General features: G+C 37.2%; 1 long non-coding RNA gene across 1 annotated transcript; it reads left to right on the forward strand.

Annotated features, from left to right (window-relative positions):
* Positions 1 to 1,128: 1,128 nt before the first annotated feature.
* On the forward strand, positions 1,129 to 2,484 carry LOC145582211 (uncharacterized). Its single transcript, XR_014099834.1, has 2 exons — positions 1,129 to 1,507; positions 2,264 to 2,484. It is a non-coding gene; the product is annotated as an uncharacterized LOC145582211 (long non-coding RNA).
* Positions 2,485 to 14,217: the final 11,733 nt, after the last annotated feature.

Here is a 14,217-nt window from a genome sequence, read left to right on the forward strand (position 1 = left end):
TGGTTTGTTGACGGGGGTGGCTGGGTTGTTGACGGGGTAGGGGTTAAGGGAATTTTTTTTTTTTAAAAAAAATTGTTTGTAAAAAAAAGTTGTAACAAGTAAAAAAGCAACTAGTCAATTACAAAGTGACACGTGTCACACTAACCCATTTAACAGATTAGCAACCGATTATGTCATATTTATGGAAGATCAGTGTCAAAGGCCGTTTTATTCCGGAATAATAAAAAGCTCTTTTTTTTTAATTGGAGGACCGCTAAAAGCTAAGGTCGTAATATTCAATTCATTACAATTTTTCCTTTATTTTAAGAGTTTTTTTTTAGCTTATATTGTAAATAGAGTTAAGTATAAAGATGGACATTAACATTTGGGATTTTTCACCATTTGGGACCTGCCACTCTTTTTTCACCATTTGGGACCTGCCACTCTTTTTTCATCCTTTGGGACCCATGGTTAACATTCCAGCCATTTAACTCAACATTAACCACTATAAGAATTATGACTTTGGGCAACGACAAAGCTACGAATGGGCAACGAGAATTAAACTCATCGCCCTTATCTTAAAGTTTTGGCTACCAATACAAAATCGTTGCCCATTATAACAGGTAGGGCAACGACTAGTTGGTTGTGTTGCTCAAAGGCTATAATAGGCAACGAGTGTATATTTTGTTGCCCAAAATAATATATTGTGTGACAAAGATTATTAAGTCGTTGCCCTTAACAAAGACAAAGGACAACAAATAACCAAATTTGTTGCCCAAAATACTAAAAAATTAAGGGCTCGTTTGGCATTGTTGTGGTTTTCTGTTTTTTTGTATTTCAGAAGCATATGATAGATGTCATATATTGAATAAAAAAAATAATCAAAATTTATTTAAATCATGATAATTTTGAAAACTGACAACAGAAAAGTGGAAACACCTTTTTTTTTTTTTTTTCTTGTTTTTGGTTTTTGGTTTTCAAAAAAACTGAAAACTGAAAATAAAAAACGATGCCAAATAAGCCCTGAGCGGTAATTTTTGGATTCTTAAAATTCACATCAAAATTTTAAAATTCGAAAAAAAATTGTGAAAATTTAATTGTTAAATTTGACTCAATACATCCCTTTCTTACCTTTTCAGTTCTTATCACGTTCTCTCTTCTATCTCCCTCATCCATCTCCAATTCTCCATGTACTTATAAGATTTTATATTATTTACTGCGACAAGGAATGGTCGAGTGGAGGAGATGAGTCGATGACACATCCATATCTCGAGGCCACGACCACACCGTCCATCAGTGCATTGGCCTTTAATTCGATTCATCCGTTTTCTATTTTATTGTATTTCGTTGCTAGTTGTCTCCTTGGTGGTGTATTTTAATTGATGTTTCTTCTATTTTACTTTCATAACTTTCATTATATATTGGTGTTTATTTATGCTCACAGGTTCTATTCTTGGATTACAATAATTTGGTTTTGCAAATTTCTTATATCAAGATGATGACATATGCATATACAAGCATCTAGCAGGTAGCATAATTTGACATCTCAAATTTTCACGAATTGTATTTTCATCTTGTAATTAAGAGTACATTATTTAGTTATAAATTTGTGTTAATTGATAAATTTCTACTTTATTCCTGTGCAGATACTAGGCATGATTAATTAAAGGTTTTTATCTAACATGCTTGAATTTTTGTCTTGTAACTGCTAAATATATCTTATTGAACACTTGTCATTTTCAGCCTTATAATTATATTCATTTAAGCAAAATTCCCAAGTAATTGAATTGTTTCTTGAACTTCGTAATATGTAAGTATCAATTGACAATTGCTTGATGTCGTTTAATCTTGGATGCCAGTTCTTTTGTTAAATTATTATTTTTTGGCATTTTTTCTCCTAGAATAATTATCATTTTTTTGGATGATTGTTTACAATACTCTACAAGGGTTTTATTACTTTCCGATCGAGATTTGATGAGTTAAATCTGTCAAACTATGTGTGTAGGGTGACAATTGGGCTCACATGTTGTGTTAATTACTTAATATTAGACTTTTAACTATAGATTTAACAACAGTTTATTCTATGTTCGATACTATACATTTTTCTAACCCTAATTTGGTTATTAAGTCAAAATTGGTTGTTTATAAAGGCATAGCCTGAACGTATTAGTTTCGGTATAAAATAAGTAATCTATATATTTTAACTAGTACATTGCTTTTGATTTTGTAGCTAATTAACCTCGTGTTATTCTTGATTTTAATTGTTTTTCATAATGTCTTACAGGTTGGTTGATTGGTTATTATGCTCTATTACTTCAACTGAGTACCGATCAAGTAGTACAAGGAATGGTGATATGGAGAATTTTTTTTTTTTTTTAAAAAAAATTAGTTTATGTTCAGGATTTCCAACAAGGAATATGAACATATTTAATGTTTGTAAAAATAGATTTATACAGTACATTTCGTATTATGTAAAGTTCATTTTATACTTTTAATTTGATCTCATGTAATTATTTGCACCTTAATTGATATATATTGAATTACTCGTGTGATGGCGAGACAAGTGCACTATATATAAAAGCATACGACTATTAGTAGCATTTTCTATATATATTTTAGGCAACGAATGTGAAACTTATTGTATCTGAAATTGAATGAGTAATGAATACGCCCAAACCAAAGTAGACGGTTAAATATCGTAGGCTAAGTGTGACAAAATAAAATATTTGTTGTACAAAATTGATTGGGCAACGAAATTTTTTAACGTCAAAATTAGTTTTGGGCAACAAGTGATTATTAACTCGTAGCACAAAACGGAATAAAGGCAACGAAATTATTCGACGCCCAAAATAGGTTATGGACAACGATTACACATTTTGTCGCACAAAATAGCAAGGGCGTCGACCCTTGTGCGACGAGCCCACGACGAGTTCATCTTCGTTACACAAAGGATTGGGGCAACAAAATCTTCGTTACACCACTGCAGGCTATTCCACCTCTTTCGTAGGCGTCGCTTCTAAAACTACCTCCCTTCAAAACTTGTCATTTTACGAGATTTTGGGGTTTCGAGCGATGAATTTATTAAGGGTTCATGAGGCTTATGCTACATCGTTAGATCCTAAGAAGAGGGTTGACTACGATCTGATGATTTTCCAGCAAGGTTGTCATCATTGCGAGAATGAAATCGAAGGTTTTTATAATAAAATAAAGAACTGGGATTAGGTTTTTGATTGCCGAAACAAGTTAAATTAGAGAAAGAATGATTGGAGAAGATGATGATGAATTGAATAGATGAAGGATTTGGGAGTAGAAGATGGGTCTGCGATAGTATAATAAAGATAAACCTTGATATAAAAAAATATAAAATAAAATATTAAATCTCATAGCTGCATCAAAATCCCACGAAAATGGGTTCTTGTGATAATGTAATTTGTTGAATAATCAGATATTAATAGGATCTAAAGAAAATTTTAATGATTCTTTAAAATTAAAAAAAAAATGGAGTGAATGGGACTATGCTTTTAACCAAGGGAGTAAGTGTTTAACTCATCTTCGGTATGGTTTTGGACGAAAAAGTGGGTTAGGTCCCAAAAGGATAAAAAAAAAGTGATAGGTTCCAAAAGTCCAGGTGTAGACACCAAATTATGTCTCCCCAAAAACCAAATCCAGTGATGATTACTTTTCACGTCATTTGATTATCGAATAAAGTGAAATGTGAAAGAGTCTCATGATTCCCCTGTTTTAATAATAATATTCCTTTATGTTTTCGAAAATCTTTCTTTTCGTACTCTATTTATGAAAAATGTCTAGTCCAATTTAATTTGGTCCATGAAATTGGTCCAATAATGGTGTAGTTGGATGGGGCTCGAAAATTGCTTTCCAACGATATATTATAAGCCCAATTCCGATGAATAGTGAGGAAGTTATGGCCCAAATACTAAATTGGATCCTAAATGAGTTTTATAGCTGACCCAATGATCAAGTGGAGGGTCCATTAATTATCATTCTTAAAGTCATTAGGAATTACTTTAATTTTCTAGAATAGTCTAGAAGGTTATTTTAAGTTCTAAAGAAATTTGGATTAATAATTATATTTTTATATTTTAGAAAAGATAAAGAATTTTAGTTGAAATAAAACAAGTGTTTAAAAAGAATTTTAATATGATTTTAATGATTAAGTACGAACTCTAATTACCCAATTATATTCGAAAAATGACTCCGTATGACAAATTTTATCACACAGCACCATCACGCTGCGACAGGTCCATCGCGCCGCGATAGGCCTCTTACATCGCGACAGTGCCATCGCGTCGCGATATCCATATCGCGCCGCGATGGGAGTAGCTTTATTTCGATTGGAATTCGATCTTTTCTGATCGTTTTCGGGTGTTTTTCTTTATAAATAGTATCGTATTTCCCCGTTTTCAATCATCAACACTCAACTTTCATTCTATTCTCTCTTTCTCAAAGCTAGAAGCTTATTCTTTCTCCCTCTTTCTAAGCCTTTCCTTTTCAAATACAACATTCCTCCATCACGAGACTTAGACACACCTAGCCAAGCTCGAAGTTGTTTTTGCCCTAGACGTGAAAGGTTGATAATTTCTGAGGGTTTGGTCCCAAATCCCTATTTTAATTATTTAAATTAATTGTTTGATTTAATATTTTTGTTGAAGTTACTAACGTGTGTATTGTTTTGATAGAAAGAGATACGAGGCAACAAAGTGAGTAATTCAATTGTTTTATTTCTTTAGGAATCATGCTTAAATTATTTTAATTCCTAGTATCATGTTTAGGGTATTAACTAATATTTCTAATATCATGTATGTTTCTAGTATCATGCTTAGGTTGCTTCATATATTCTTTATCATGTTAATATCATGTTAGGGCTAAAGATTTGATTTTTAATGTTTAGTGACATGCTAGGATTTGTTATTAATCATGTTAGTATCATGCCCATGATCTTGCTCACTACTAGAAAACAAGCCATTTCCGACGGAATTTTTCCGTTGGAAACACCCTTAAATCCGTCGGAAAAGCCCTTTCCGACGGAATTCCGTCGGAACTGGTTGTCGGAAAATCCTTCGTAGGAAAAATGGCATATTCCGACGGAATTTCCGTCGGAAACCTTTTTACGACGGAATTTCCGACGGAATTCCGTTGTCGGAACAGAAATTCTGGGTCCAGCAAGGTCCGTCGCAACTTTCCGACGGAACGTGTCCGTCGGAAAGTTGCGACGGAATTTCCGTCGGAAAGTATTCCAATTAAAATAAAAAAAAAAAACACGCCGCACCACCCAAGGGCACGACGTGTCACGCACCACCCTAGCCCCAACAGCAAACCACCACCGCCACATCACCCACAACCAGCCTCTACCCCTCACCCATCGCCACTCTAGACCAGATCTAAACCATCCCCAACCAGACCCACCAACCCTAACCCGAACCAGACCCACCCACCCTTACCCGAACCAGACCCACCCACAAATCCGAACCAGACCCACCCACGACCATTTTCACCACCCTAACCCATCCAAATCAACCTCTACCACCGAGACAAACCCAGATCTACAACCCTAATACTACCAACACCCATCCAAATTCCACCACCACCGCCAAAATCCACCAAAATCCTAACCCACACCCTAACCGAACCCACACCCAATCCGACCCAACTAAAACCATCATCATGAACGACTAAACCAAACACCACAACACAAAAATTTAATAAAAAATTCAAAACATTAAAACGTACCTTAAAAATCGAATTAGCTTCAAATTTAACCTTGAACTTGGTTTACAAAGGTCAAATTCGACTATGAAAATTCTAGATCTAGCATTTTCATGGTCGAATTTGACCTTAAAACCATTAAAGTTATATAAAAACTCACCATTTTAAGCTTTTACCCACCATAGAAAAATCAGAGAGGAGAAGAACACTAGGGGGTGTGAGAAGATCGAGAGAAAGGAGAGAAGAGAGAAAGAGAAGGCGTGAGATGAGAAGAGAATTAGAGGGAAGAGAAGAGAAGGGCGTGAGAGGAGAAGAGGGAAGAGAAGAGGAGGGCGTGTCTGAGAGTAAGAGAAGGCGTGAGAGGAGAAGAGGGAAGAGAAGAGAAGGGCGTGTCTGAGAGGAGAAGAGGGAAGAGGAGAGGAGAGGAAGAGGAGAGAGGAGAGAGGAGAGGAAGAGGAGGCGGTGAGAGAGGAGAGAGAAATGAGAAATGAAAGGGGGATGAATCTGATTTAATTAGGGTTTTGTGGGTTTTTTTTTTTTTTTTAAATTCATAATCCGTCGGAAAGGGTTAAAATTCCGTCGGAAATTTCCGACGGAATTAATTTCCGTCGGAAATTTCCGACGGAATTATTTTCCGTTGGAAAATGTACCATTTCCAACGGAAATTCCGTCGTAAATAAAGAATTTTCCAACGGATTAAAATTCCGTCGGAAAATTCCGACGGACGTTCGATGGAAATAAAATCCGTCGGAAATTTAGCATTTTCCGACGGATTTTCATGTCCGTCGGAACCATTCCGTCGGAATTTGACTGTTTTCTAGTAGTGGCTAATATTGATAATATTATGCTTTGAGAATATTGTGATGATGATTTGTTGTATTAATATTATTATGTTGCTTGATATATTATTGTTATTGCTTGATCACGCCCTCTCTTGAAGGTTTAAAGGGAGTTTGTACTTGAAATCACGCTTAATAAGATAATTAATAATTTTGTTTAGGCTAATATAGTTTTAATTCAAGTGATCGCCAATAATAGAATTGTTTGTGCATTAATAATCAACCAAATAGATTAAACAAGTTTAGGATTAATTTATTGATTGTATGTTAGTTGAAAAGCGAACATGTATATGAGAAGAATAAAGTAGAGGCCTATTCAGGGAAGGTTTAATCTCTTTTAGGTTGTATTTGTACCTTCACCCCCGAATATCCAGTCATGGTTCAGGACCACTATGGAGTTAGCGATCTCATGGATCGTGAAGGGGTGTAACCTTCACCCTGTGAACGGTTTACAAGTTCCTAAAACTTGTTGGCGACTCTTTTGCTCTAGCTTCCTTCCCTTTGGACGCCACCATGCTTAAGTGTATGCTCACAATGGGGTTCAAGTGTGGGATGCTTGAAGTATTCCCTACAGTTTTTGGCGACTTCACTGGGGATGATTTCTATTTCAATTCCTAAAATTTATTTTGGCAATAATTTAGAATGAGTGGATGAGACTCAAAAATTTCTAAGTATTCATGTGTGTAATTTTGATTGACATTATTTGCATAAGTATAAAAAGGTCCGCATTGGAAAGATCATCCGTAATGCATAAAAAACATAGGCTTTTTACACGTAGGAAATTTGGGAAATATCTTTTACAACTAGAATCGAAAAAACGCTGCGAAAATCGAAAAATTCTAAGAACACAGAAAACTGCTCAGGCATGTAGGAACCGTCGTTGAGAGAACAGTGCCCATCGCAGTGCGATGGCTCTGTCGCGACGCGATAGCAATATCGCGGCGCGACAGGGCCATCACCTCGCGATGGTCCCTGTTTTCTCGCGCCATGTTCTTCCAATACCGAGCCAGACGTATGCCTTCTTTCTTTGTCCAGTTCTAGTACTGTTTGGCCAATTTTACTTCCTAATTGAGTTTTTCCCTCTTTTCTGAAACCCATATGTGTTCTACATATGGCCATAACCCCCTGGGGCAAACTCTCATTGCAACGAAGGGTACATCCGCGTTTGTGAATTCACCAAACCATGGAAGCAAGTTTAACTTTCGGGGTCCCATCCATACGGGCCAACCCTTCCAAAGGTAAGGCTTCCGCGCGATGCATTCGGACTCATAACCATGGACCCTCTTTGACTACCATAATTCTTGAACATTAGAGAACTAGAGCCGTGGTTAGCTTGTAAACTCATTGCATCATACTGTGCTTATTTAACTACTTGTGCATCTCTTGCTTGTGCATAACTTGTATGTGTTTACACTAACTGTTTGTTTGACTTGTGTTTGAGTCTAAATAAACTGATTAATGACTAAATAAGACTTTGCTTAATTAGTTAACTAATTAATGAATAATAAGAGTTTAATAAAATTGAATAAACATAACTTAGCACGACCAAAGGCTTTTTCCTTTCAAAGTAGAACACTAGAAACAGGTTTGGACTGACGTTTCAGTAATGACGCAAAGGTATGGCCTGTGGCGCGACACACAAGTGTCCATCGCGACACGATAGCAATATCTCGCCGCAATGGTTCTGGCGCGACGTGACAGTGTCATTGTTTGCGCGATGGTCTAGCATTCTGCTCCAGTCCTCACGCTGAGTCTAATTAATCAATTTATTAATAACCGAAGTCGTATTCAGTACTTAACTGAGTCTAGTCAAATAGTCCCATGGTCTCACACAAGTGTCAAGAATGCCACTTTCACCCACTATTTATGTATGTTTCACTATGACCGTGAATAGAGTCTTGTCTGCTCGTGTTTTCCGTCATTTTTTTAAGGGGGGTAAGTAAGATAAAAATCCTCCCAACATAACCATGCTGTTTAATTAAACTTGATTCCCAAAAATGCACCCCCATTTTTTGCTTTTTGCTTTTTAAAACCAATAAAATTCAAAGTCAATTTGAGTCGAGTCATTAAAAATCAATGGTTTAATATTACACCGCTTGGTCAAGAAGAGAAGGATGGTTAATCAAGGACAACACCTTCATTCAAGTTTTACTCTTCGACAAACCCATTAGACACTGGAAAAAGTTTGTACTAATGGCTACTCAATTGGAAGTTGATGAGCTAAGGCGAAACATGAACAACTTGACTGAGATGTTGAAGACTATTGCTCTTCAAGTCAACGATCCTGCCAAATAAAAACAACTTGAGCATATGGAAGAAAGCCTCGGCAAAATCTTTAACGACTACAAGTTTCAGGGAATTAGCTCCCAAGGGGTCTTAGTGGACAAGAAACTTCTTTCGCAGAAGTTCAACGCCAATGACATCCCTAAGTTCAAGCCTACCGACAATCCTTACTTTCATTTAAGTGCTTTCGAGACTATAATGAGCATTAAGGCAATTGACAGGAAGGTCTTCCCTTCAGTATTCTCATTATCTCTTGAAACCGTTTGTTAACAATGGATTTTCTCCTTAGAAAAATAGAAGACCTCCTCCTGGGAATCTATCACAAACACTTTCATTGATAGATACAAGTGCAACATCCAAGTTGAGACTGACCACAGAGAGCTTGAGATGTTGAAGCAAAAGAAAAACGAAGGATTTACTTCCTTCTTCAACAAGTGGAGAGAAACTTCTGCTAAGATGGTAGAAGTTCCTACTGAAAAGGAATCTGTGAGGGTGTTTGTCAAGAATCTCCAAGAAAAGTATTCAAAACATTTAAAGTGCCAAAGAAACTTGAATACTTTCAAGGCCGTCTACGACATAGGTATTGACATTGAAGACGACCTTGCAGAACAAAAAGCTGCTAACAACAGCAACAGTGGCTGGAAAGGCAAGAAGAATAACAATCCTTCTTCTTCCAAAACCACCCACTCAAATAATGTTAGCACCTTTAACTTGAATGAAGTCCTTGCTATGAACAATCAAGCACAAAAGAAGCCATTTAGGAGAAATTTCACACCTATTGGCATGAGTTATGATACAACGTTCGATCAACTTCACGCTAAAGGACTCATAAATCCTATTAGATCGTTTGGAGATCTACAAGTCAAAAGGAGGACGGCTAGATGGAACCTCAACTCACATTGCAAGGACCACCAAGGCAGGGTGCAGGCGTCGTTTCAAGTGCGCCTACGTTAAGCATGTTGTGAATATGCTTGGCACTCTTAGGAAGTGGGAATTGACATATACGATTAGGGACAAGGAATAGGGAGCCGCCAACAAGTTTTTAAGGAACTTGTAAATCATTCGCGGATCATAAAAAGCAACCACGAATAAAGGGACAACGAAAGGCAATTACAATTGACCCGTGAAGGTTACACCCCATTCATAATCCATAAGATTACTAACTCCATATGGTTTGGAACCACGAAAGGAGGATCGAGGATGATGGTACGAAGTGAGTCATGGAGTCACATTCGCCCGTATTGGCCTCTACTCGATTCTTATAGTGAAAAGTATTTCCTGCGATCTCAAAGACATGTAAACAAAGATTCAATTTTCTCCAAACTATAATTATGCTAAATTGGTTGAATATTAATGCACACACATAATTCTAAAATATTTGTGATGACTTAATTAAATAATAAGATTAAAAAGGAACCTAAACCGGTCGTCCAAATTATCTTATTAAGCGTGATTTTCAATTATATATTCCCTTTAACATGCAATATGGTGATCACAAATATAATAAAATCAACATTAACATTAGAAGCAATTTAACAATAAACGTTAGTCAAATCAAATCATAATAAACTTAATCATGATACTAGCAATATTAAATAAATAAAATAAGTAATTAAATTAATTAATTACTCACATTCCGCGCGTTCCTTTAAATTGCTATGTCATGAATAAACTGTTAGTAACTTTAATAATAAATATAAATCAAATTGAAATTAAATTAAATTAAAAGTATAGGTTATTTGGTCCAAACCCTCAGTCAATTCTACCTTTCACGCCTTGGTTTAAGTATAGAAATTTGGGTCAAGTACGGACTCCTTGGAGTGTTTAGGGAAAGTATTATGGAAGAATAAGGTGGGTAGGGTTTAGGCTAGAGCAAGAGAGAAAGAGAGAAGAGAATGATTGTTGGTGTAGAGGGAGAGAGAATGATTTTTGGTGCCCCGAACTGCAGAAATAAGGCTCATATTTATAGAGGAAATAAGTAGGGGATCACACGGAACCCTAGAAAAGATAAAAACCCTAATTTGGGGTGCTGTGACAAGATCAGTGTCCGCCGTGACACGGTATGTTACACCGTGGCGCGGTGCAGAATTTGCCCTAAATTGATAAAGCACGTTAAGAATGGTACGCGGAGAGAACGCAGAAATTTCCCGTGTCACGATATGTGTACCGTGACATGGAAAAGGACACTGGGACACGGCACTGTCCACCGTGGCGCGGCACGTGGCGCTGTGTTACGGTATACAACTTTTTAGAAATACGAAGAAAAATTCGGGAAAGACACGGAAAAAGCACCGTGTCATGGTATGTGTACCGCGACACGGTACAAGGCACCGTGACACGTCAGCAATTGCTGCGACACGGCAATTTAGTTGTCGAGCGGCAATTCCAGTTTTTACGCGTTTTTAAAACTATTACAACTTTTGATACGTAACTCGGAATAAGGCATATAATACATCATTGGAAATCTTATCAAATCTAATTTCCAAAAAAATTGAAATCAGGTCAAAACAATTCTTAGATTTTAACATATGGCCGTTTTAGTGAAAGGATATTGGTTTTGGGCCGAGTTTAGTATTTTGCTCATATCTTCTTCGTTTTAAATTAGAATTGGGATTATGATATATCGTTGGAAATCTTATTTCTACGCTTATCCAACCAAATAATAATTGGATCAAAATTATAGGGCCAAAAAATCAGTTTCTCTTAGTTTTGTGATGTGGACACGAAAAGTGGAAAGTAAGTTATGGTTTAGGGAAATGAGCTAGGAACTGGATTGGTTTATGAAATGTATTGGGAATGAATATGGATTTAAGCACTCCAAAGGTTAAATACTCAACCCGACCAATAATGACGGTGAAAGGTTGTTTATCATCGGGTTTGGTTTTGGGGAGACATTTTTAGGTGCCTACACAGGGGCCATCTCACTGAGAATTGCTGGAAGTTGAAAGAAGCCATTCAAGACCTAATTGATAGCAATAAAATTCCATTACCTCCTGCTAGTAAGAAGCCATATATCAATAGTGCTCCACTTTCAGAATCCTTGGCAATTTCTGATGAGGAAAATCATATTGACCTATCACTCCTCATCAAACCGATAGAAGAAAATCATGCCAGTGAAGAAGAGGAGGAAACCTTTTTCGATGCCATGAGCGATTCTCCTCCAACTGAAGAACCTACCTCTAAGGAAGACGTATAGGTTCTCATAAACATAATGAGGGCGGTGATGACTCAACTTCATTATTCCATCCAAGAAGCAAAGAAGATGGAGGAAAGACGCATCGCTGAAAAGATGATTCCCACTAAGACTACTGAAAGAAAACCCTTTTCTCTCAAAGTAGTCGAACCACCCAAAAAGAATAATAAGGCATATACACCTATTGGGACTTCTTATGCAAACATGTTTAAAATGCTCTTCGAGAATGGGAAGATCAAACCTCTCGAGCCAAGAACATTTAAATCGCTGAAAAGGACAGATAGGTTCTATTGTCCATACCACCAATCTGGAGGACATACCATAGAACACTGTTTCAAATTCAAGGATCTAGAATGTTTGATTGACAGTAAAAAGTTAGTTCAAATTCGGCCAGAAAAAGATGTTAGCATCAGTGGAGTTTGGGAAAGCGATGATGAGGATGTCTACCTCAAAGACGTAGAAGAAACCCCACTCTCCACAATTTATCCGGTTGATGACATTTGGGATGAAGAAGATTCCTCTATCGACGTCCTTACAAGATCAAGGAGAATGCAACCTCCCATCACGAATCAACCCATTCCTACCACTCAATAAGTCTCTATTCCAATTATATAAGACAACGATGTTGTCAAACAATTGAAAAAGACTAAGGCAGAGATGAATGTATGGAAACTCCAAGCCACATCACACGAGCATAGGCTCACAATAATGGATGCCTTGGCTAAAGTAGGGATAGATTCAGAAACCTCACCTGAAGGTTTGGCTAACTTACTTACCAGTGATCTTCCCAGTCCCATCAACTTGATCACCTTTTCTGACAAGGATTTACCTCCTGAAGGTGATAAGCATAATAAAGCCTTGAACCTCACAGTCGTTTGCAAAAGGATGAACGTTCTAATGAGCCTCATAGATAATGGGTCGGCAATTAATATTTACCCACTCTGAACCGCGAGAATATTAGGAATAACAGATGAGGATTTGTCCTCATCAACATAAGGCATAAGACCTTAGGATTATACTCGTCGTCAAGCTCTCAGGACCATCACTATGAATGTCACGACGGGAGTTATTGGTCATGCTACTACTTTTCAAGTAGTAGTTATTAAGGCTTATTTCAACCTATTGTTAGGACGCCTTTGGCTTCACGACCTTAAGGTTGTCCCTTCATCCCTTCACCAACAAGTCAAGGCTATAGTTGGAGGAGTTCCTATCACCATCGATGCTTCCCCTATGAGAATCAAAGCAATTGATAAGCCAATCATAAATGTGGAGCACGATGAAAACGATGAAGACTTATGGGGTTTTAATGCCGAAGAGGTCTCTTTTATTGAGAAAGATGAAAAGACCCCTCTTCGCTACGACCTCCATTCAAAGATGATAGTCAACACTATTCTAAGAAAACGAGGACACTTTCTCGGAATGACTCTAGGAAAGAAGAAAGGAATATCGAAACAAATGGAATTGCCTGGCCTCCCTAAATCAGATACTTTTGGACTTGGTTTCGAACCAACTCCAGAAGACTATAAGAGAGCCCGAAAAAGTTCAACGCACGGAGAAATGCTCGTACCCAGAAAAAAGCTATTCCAATGGATCACTATCCCCTCACTCTAAGTGGACAATTCACAAAAGAGGGTGAAGATTATCCATGCCATAAATTCCCCGAACCGTTTGTCAAAGATGGAATAAAACAACCAGGGTTCGAGATATTCTTGGACTGTAATTTCTTAGATGAGATCCCAACTCCCATCTACAAGGAGCAAGCACCTCTATGCTTCGACTTCAATGTTATGGGTCTCCTCTTCGGGTACGAGAAAAATGAGCCTAAGCGTGTCGGCAATGATTCTACACTTATCCAAACGATAAGTGAAGACTTTGATCCTACAAAGCTCATCACTCTAGCAGAAGGATTAGTTCAAGGATGGTAAAAGACTGTGAAGGTGACTACGCTGAGTGGAAGAAGAATCTCCATCACCAAAAGACAAGGACCAATGTTCGATGAATATGAGTCTGAGTCTGAGTCTGAATTCAAGTCTTCAGTAGTCAAGTCTTCAAAATCTTCTACAGTTGTATCTCCTTCTATCCCTTCTAGTTTAGAACCTACTCCTAGGATAATCAGTAGTCAAGACCCAACAGACGTATCTCTTTTCGATGTAATGGTTTCGAAATTTAATAACATGTCTTCTTCCGCTTACTTCT

This window comes from Chenopodium album, chromosome 15, assembly GCF_948465745.1.
Source record: "Chenopodium album chromosome 15, dcCheAlbu1.1, whole genome shotgun sequence".
In the NCBI taxonomy this organism is placed as follows: domain Eukaryota; kingdom Viridiplantae; phylum Streptophyta; class Magnoliopsida; order Caryophyllales; family Amaranthaceae; genus Chenopodium; species Chenopodium album.